The sequence below is a fragment of the Diorhabda sublineata genome, chromosome 3 (genome assembly GCF_026230105.1).
Source record: "Diorhabda sublineata isolate icDioSubl1.1 chromosome 3, icDioSubl1.1, whole genome shotgun sequence".
NCBI lineage: Eukaryota > Metazoa > Arthropoda > Insecta > Coleoptera > Chrysomelidae > Diorhabda > Diorhabda sublineata.
The window spans coordinates 27,273,230-27,281,073 of record NC_079476.1 but is presented as its reverse complement, the minus strand read 5'-3'; positions in this window follow the sequence as shown (position 1 = coordinate 27,281,073).

Sequence of the window (7,844 nt, the reverse complement as noted above, 5' to 3'; positions counted from 1 at the left end):
TCAAGACAAAACGAAAAACCATCAGCAACATCTGAAATATTCCAAATTGCGCTCGATACAAGTATTCGAAAATATAAATGCGGTTCGAACTTTTGAATTTATCATTAAACCTTTTTTGGTTTGTGTCACTGTATCGTCTTCTTTTACCCTAAACATACAATATTCGGTTTCCATCTATTCTCAATAATCGTAATTCCGTCTTCAGTAACTATCTCTTATCTTTTCAACAGCAGTGCTAATTTACACGATCCTACTTTTACGAAAACAATAAAGCCTGTTGGCTTCTAAGCGAGTTCAATTATTTCATTATTTTTTTTTGTGTAAATACTCAAAAAAAATGCAAATTTCATATAGTATCTTGAAGTTTCACTACAAATGGAACAATTTAAAGCTAGGTGCAAACTAAAGCCGCGGCGGGCCTCAACGCATCACATTGCAAAATTGCGCCAAAGCACATAGCAGGCGTATCGGGCCTCACCGCAACGCAATATTTTGAATCAGTCGGGTTTTGGCAATCGTAGAAGATGGTTAGTTCTGACGAAGACCTTTTTTTATTCAATATGCTGTTTAACGAAGAGATGAAGGAGAAAAGAAAACGTAGCATATGGGTACACGAGATTTGCATGAGAGAAAGTTTTTTCAATATTTTAGAATATATGAAAAATATTCTGAGCTTCTTGATACATTGCGCCCAGTTTTGAAAAAAACAAGTAACTACATTTCGTGAGCCAATTAGCCCAGAAGAGCGATTAGCGGTTTGTTTAAGGTGAGTTAAGCTATAGTATCAATCTTTAAGCGGGTAAACTAAATGAAACGAACAGTAAATTACGATACAGAAGGAAAACTTTATTTAGAAAGATACGTTATATTATTTATTCAATTTGAGATACTCATCAACTGTGTTTTGGATATCAGTATTCGGATGTAAAGTAATAGTCATTGGTGCGGTTTCAATTTGAGATATTAATCGATTTTCTTCAGGTTGCTGCGTATATGTTTGAAGTATCTTGTACAGTAGAGGGACGACTTTCAACAATACGGACCTCGTTCGTATTTCCAAAGTGATGATTATTCCTTTGTGTTTCAGGATCAATAGAATTATCGGTTTTTATCCTATAAACTTCTCACAATTGTGAACACTTCGCACTTGACACCTATTTGAATAGCTTCTGGAAATGATTTTACTGTTTGCCCCAAATTTTCGAAAAAGGCAACTATGGGATCAAGTTTCTTTTGAATATACTCTTCGAACAAAGAGTGGGTTGCTGTGTTTTCCGTAACATCTTCTCTAGCTCGCGGTCTTTTATATATTTGGTACGGAGTTTTCTTCTTCTTTTCACCCTCTTCGGTTTTAGTAGAAAAATCTGAAGCTTGAGTGAAGCTATCGTCATCTGCACAGGCATTACTCGTTGAATCTAAAGCTGGTATATTTGAGTCCGTATCATTGTCTTAGTCTAAATCTTTAATATTTTTGGCGTTTTGGCCACTTTTAGTTTTCCACAATTTCTTAGCACGTCTGTAATTCTCCCTAATCCTTTTCCACATCTCTCTACAATCTTGAGCTGTAAAATAAAAAAAATTAATTTAATGAAATGCTTTTTTTCAGATTCTTGGCTACAGGGAACTCCTTCAAGTCATTGGCTTTTAACTTTCGGTTAGGAGAATCAACCTTAAGGATGATAATCTACGAAACTGCTCAGCCGTATTTGAGAAGCTATCACCAATCGTCATGCCTCCGCCTGATGAATCAAAGTGGAAAGATATAGAATGACAATTTAGACTGAAAGGAAACTCTCCACGCTGCATAGGGGCATTGGATGGAAAACACGTGCACAGTGGATCTCTCTATTATTGTTACAAAAAAGTTTTTTCAATAGTATTACCATTAGTTGATACAGATTATCATCGTTTCATAATTGTCGATGTGGGTGGTCTTGGGAAAAACTCTGATACAAATATACTGAAGATTTCTAATTTTTGTAAAGCATTCCTTAACGGACGGCCAGATTTACCTGCTACCAGGAGCAAATTTGAGGATGCCTTACGCAATAGTTGGGGATGAAGCATTCCCTTTGAACAAACACTTGATTACATCTTAATCTTGGAAATCAGTTAAATAATGACAAAGAGTAAAAGGTTTTCAATTACAGACTCATTAGGGCAAGTTGAGTTAGTGAAAATGCATTTGGCATATTAGTCCGAAGATTTAGAATATACGAGAGGCGCATGTTAATCTTGTTGTCTTAGTTATTTGTTGTTTGCACAATTTTTTAGTAACTGGTAAGTGTCATTGGGATGAAGAAGACGCGACCACCACAGAAGCAATCCAACATTTACCACACACAGGATTTCATGCAGCTCGATAAGCGGTTCGTATTAGTGACAACTTTAAAAAATATATTTTATATCACGTACCGGCTCAGTTGAATAGCATTGGGCAAACATTACAAGAGGAATGCAAATAAATTCAATTTAATAATGAAATAAGAGGTTATAAGAAAGCATATTCTACGCTAAGTTCGTGCGAATACATGAACGTACCTCTTTGGATTCCACTTATTTTCCGTTATTATAAAAAAGTATATTGCAATTGTCACCCCCCTGACAAATACAGTGAAATTCCCCTTCACGGACACCCCTCATACACGGACACCTCCCTTAAACGGACAGTTTCTCATGGTCCCGACCGACTCTCATATAATTTGCATTGTATAAACTCTCTCTTGGACGAACATTCTCTTGAACGGACGCGGACACGAGAAAATGTTCTCCTAACCGGACAAAAAACAAAATAAAAAGAAACGCCTTGTCTTATTTTTTTTTCTGTTGAGAGTATCGCTCACATTAAAGAAGGAAAAATGTGTTGGGGGTAAGTATCCCAAAGAGAGGTTTACAATTTTGCATTGTGTAAATATGGCGGGTGAAAAAGAAAAACATTAACATAAATGACCTGCCTGTAACTTGGAAATGCAATAAGAAATCTTGGATGACAGGACAAATTATGACAGAGTGGTTGCAAGACCTAGATTGGAAAATGGCTAAAGAAAAAAGAAACATTTTGTTATTTTTAGACAATACGGAATCTCATCCAAAAGACATCCGCTTAAATAATATAAAAATCTTATTTTTGCCCCCTAATTGTACAACAGCTTGTCAACCAAGGGATTATAAAGAGTTTTAAAACTTATTACCGAAGTCTAATACTCAAACACCTGCTAGTAAACATTGAAACTGCTGGTACAGCTTTTGAGTTAATAAAGAAAATTTCGTCATTGGATGCAGTTTATTTGGCAAAAACCGCTTGGGACCAAGTAACCAAAGATACAGTTCAAAATTGCAAAATTTAAGCATGAAAATATCCAAAGTGAAAACCAGTTAACTGAGGCTGATACACCTGACCCAGAAGATGACTTACCACTTAATGTACTTTCAGATATCCTCAAAAATAAGAATTTATTGAAATTGACTGATAATGAAAACCTTAATGATTTTTTGAACCTAGATGAAAATTTGTATGTTGAAGAGCCAGATTCAGGACAACAAATTGAAAATCCAGTTGAAATACAAGAACTTTCCGAAGATTCTGATGTCGATGAGGTTCCAGTACCAACAGAAGCTATCCCAAATTATGGTAAAGCTATTTCCCTGACCAAGCAGCTCAAAAGTTTTGTCGAAAATCAGGGAGATCAGAGTCTTTGGAGCTTCTTTCTAAATTAGAAATACGATTTCAAGACGCCAAAAAAAGGAGGAGACAAACGACAATATATGAATTTTTGCGTCCTTAAAGTGACTTTTCATTTCATTGTTTTGTGTATGTACATACATACATATTATATTATACATATGTACATACATACTTTGTATATATCTAAAGGTAACAAACCTTTTTTTTCTTAAGCTTAAAGGTTTTTGTTTATTTTAAAAACATTTATATACATATACGTTTTAAATGTCCCAGTTTCTTTAATATATTCAGTTTTCATTAAAAACACGATTTTTGTTGTATTTCTTTTATACGGACACCCCTCTTGAACGGACACTTTCAGTCGGTCCAGTTGGTATAGGTCCAAAGGAGATTTCACATTATATTTATTACAAATAATAAATTATTGTAATAATACCTGGTTGTTTTATGATTCCGCCTATTTCTTCCCATATATTATTCCTTCTTTGTACATCGTCGTATTTGGGGTGTTGTAGGTCGTACAATTCGTTATACTGCTCTACTAGACCGGGCGCTGGATGGAGTTGAGTGTGCAAAATGTGAGGACCGCATTAGGTGTATGGTTTTGAACTAAGAAAAGAATGCAGATTATGATTCTGGATGTTGCCAGGAGCCATATTGGTCAATTTTTTTTACACCCCACCCCCTTAGACATCTAGTAAATGGAGTGAATGTTTTAGTGAGAATATCCAATTGATTTTTATGATTAAAAATACTTATAGCTAGTCAAGTGAAAAAACAAGAGGAAAATTAAAAATAAAAACAATTATTATTTTTATATTATTTATATATATATATTTTATAATATTTCTTATTCTGACAATCGTTATTAATGCATTTGCATAAAGAAATACAATAAATATGTAATTTTTTACAAGAGCAAGCCATTGTTTTACAATTGGATGCACACTTACACGGTTGAATCAACAATTCCGGCAGTGGTTGCTTGGTCATTTGTCGTGGGTACAAATTACCATCCTTCCTTTCGTAGCCTAAGAAGGTGCAATCAATTGGCTGTAGTTGAATTTGGTCAGCATCTGATGTGCAAATAACTTTTAATAAATTTAAGCCGAAACCGATATTTTGAGAAATTAACTTATACCGAAGTTCATCAGCAGTTAAGTTTTTTTTTTTTTTAAAGATAGGTGCAAATGTTTTCCAACTCTTTTAGCTGTTCGACACTTAGGTATGGATTTCCCAAATGCTTTAGAGCTTCTTGTACAAAATCCTTCAAAGCATTTTTTTTCGAGCCAAATCTGCTAGTCGAATCGCAACCACTCAGAGCGTGTAATGCTGGCAAAATACCATAAATATTTTCTCCAAGGGATCGAGCAGCCAAATGACATCCCGAAATGAATTTTTTCTTATAGGAGCCGTCGAACCATAAACCTTAACAGCCTAGACGTGCAAGCTTGTTCAAAAAGTAAATTCCGAGAATCTGTATCAGTACTATAATGATTATGATATGGCCAAGTTTGATTTTCACTGCGTGAAATATGCGACGAAACATCCTTGAATCCGCTTCCAAATGGTTAGACTTCAAAAAATAAAGAACCTTGTAATTTGAAACATTTTGTTGGATCATCAAATCCTCCATAAATATATAATTCGCAATCTTCATTTATTTGTGCATATCTAGGGGCAGCATTACATAGAAATCGAACTAGCTATAACTTATTTCTCGACGCCTTTATTTAAATAAATAACACTAATAAAACAGTCGACTGCGAAAGAACTTAAATACGCAAAAATAAACCGTCATGCGCTACAAATTCTTTTCTACTGACTACTCCAAGCGCTATGACTCAGCAACGTGCCGAGCCGGGAGAAATGGAAGAGGATGAGGGAAACGGACCAGCACAGCTGCCGGCATCATGTGATTTTCTATTATTTTGCATATTCAACTCCATCCAGCAACAATTCTTCATCCATGCTGTACCTACCTAAAATAACCCTACCAAACGTGTATGTGAAACAAGCGCGTGATAGGCGAAAAGAATAGTTGATAAGCGAAGAAAATATTAAACATTAGTACGATAAAAAATTACCTGAATAAATATTGTTAACAAAGATTCGGCTTCTGTTTGATAATTCACGAACAGCATTCGTTCAGCCGTCTACTTGTCGCGTCTGCCAACGCACACTCAGGCGGGCCGCATTGCAACGAATAACTTCGCCGCAAAAATACGCCTGAATAGCGATGCGGCCCGGTGCGGCCCGCCTGAGGTGTGCGATAGCTCATACAAAATGTATGAAACTGATTTCAGGACGATTTTTGTAATGCGGTGTTACGCGGCCCGCCTCAGTGTGCGCCTACCTTAAGTATGGGAGCATCATTGTTTTTGATGAAAAAAGCAAGCACAAGAGGGAACTAACCTATGGGCGCTTATTTTGGTGTTCAAGAGAGAAACAACATAAACGATAGTTTGATAACTTTTAAAGTTTTAAAGTTTTTATTATTAAACATAAGCCCAAAATTGGTATTCAGAGCTTTCAAGTGGCCCTTCACTGCTTGGTTTACGCTAACAGAGTTGAGGATGATGTTGCCGAAAAAGCAAAGCAGCAGTACATTAATTTAACCAATGCAGCCAATCTGCGTCTTCACCATGAATTTGAAAATTTTTTTAAAGTACCCACAGATGAAGTTGGTCTTGATAAGTTCTTTTTTGACATTTCGGACGATGATAAAAATTTCGCAGAGTTGTGGAAAGTTGTTAAAATGTGCTTAATCTTCTCGCATGGAAATGCATCTGTTGAGAGTGGATTTTCGATCAACAAATTTTTGTTGATTGAAAATTTGCATGAAACCATATTGGTTAATCAAAGGCATGTTTATGATGGCATTTTAAAAGCTGGCGGCGTTCAGGCTGTAGACCTAAACAAAAACCTTCTGTCTTATGTTCGAAGCAGCCATAAGAGATACAAGACAGATGTTGAAAGTAAACGTAAAATCGATAAAAAGGAAGTGAACAAAGAAAGAATTGTAAGAGAGGAGAAAAGGAAAATAAAGGAATTAAAGGAAAGGAGGAAATAGATTAGAAAAGCTGCTGAATTAGAAGAAGCTGCAATTGAACTTGAGCTAAATACCTTGAAAAAAAGAAAATTATAAACCTTCATATCTAAATGTTAAACTGCTAAGAAATTAAAATTTAGTTTTTGTTAATGTGTACTCATTCTTCAGTTCTCTTTTCTTTTCCTTTATGAAATCATAATTTATTTATTTGAATTGAATTTTAAAAGGAAGATTTCGGTAAGTATTTTGTGCTTTTTTTTCATTTTCTATAACAATTTATTATGCTACAAATTAACCAAATTTATTTTCTCTTTCTAAGTTTTTATTAATTTTTTATAAAAATCAATCTGAAGCTAATTGAAAATGCTTTTAAATTAATTTAATTAATACTAATAATAATGATTAATACTACTATTAACATTAAGTAATCCAAGCTGATTTTGCGCGTACCTTTTGGTCAGGGAATTTTTTGAGTTTTGGTCAGGGAAAATCAGGGAATTTATCAGGCAAATTTTGCTGGGAACCCTGCTTTAGCTTAAAATTATAAATATCGAATGATTAAGCTATGTCACGCGAGGGAAGTCTCTGGAAACGCTTCGTGGTCTCGAGACGGGATGAAATTTTCTACGATTCCAAACGCCTCGCCTGGATTTGTGTAAATATGGAACAAAGAGCAGATATAGAAGGTTTTGGTTTTTCGCAAAGTCAGGTATATTGGGGAAAATTACTTTAATTGTATGTTGAATACCAAGAAAGTTACTAGGAATTTCCTAGATTATCATTTTATCGAGGGAATTTGTTCGGAGAAATGTCTACCTGTATCAAGTATTATTAAATGGTCACATGACCCGTGGATATCGATCCCGAACTAGAACTTTTCTTACTGCTCTGTTTTTAGAAATTGTATTTCCATTGTTTCCAATGAGCTAAATTTGCTTAGCACAAAAAACGAATGGGCTATATGACATAAATAGTATTTTCGAAATTCCTACTTATTCCGAAGTTATTCGTGATCAATTTTTTAACCTGATTAGGGTATATTTTGTTAAAATCATAACCGATAATTTGCGCCCTTTTATAACAAGCTTTTTATTGAAAGTTATAGTT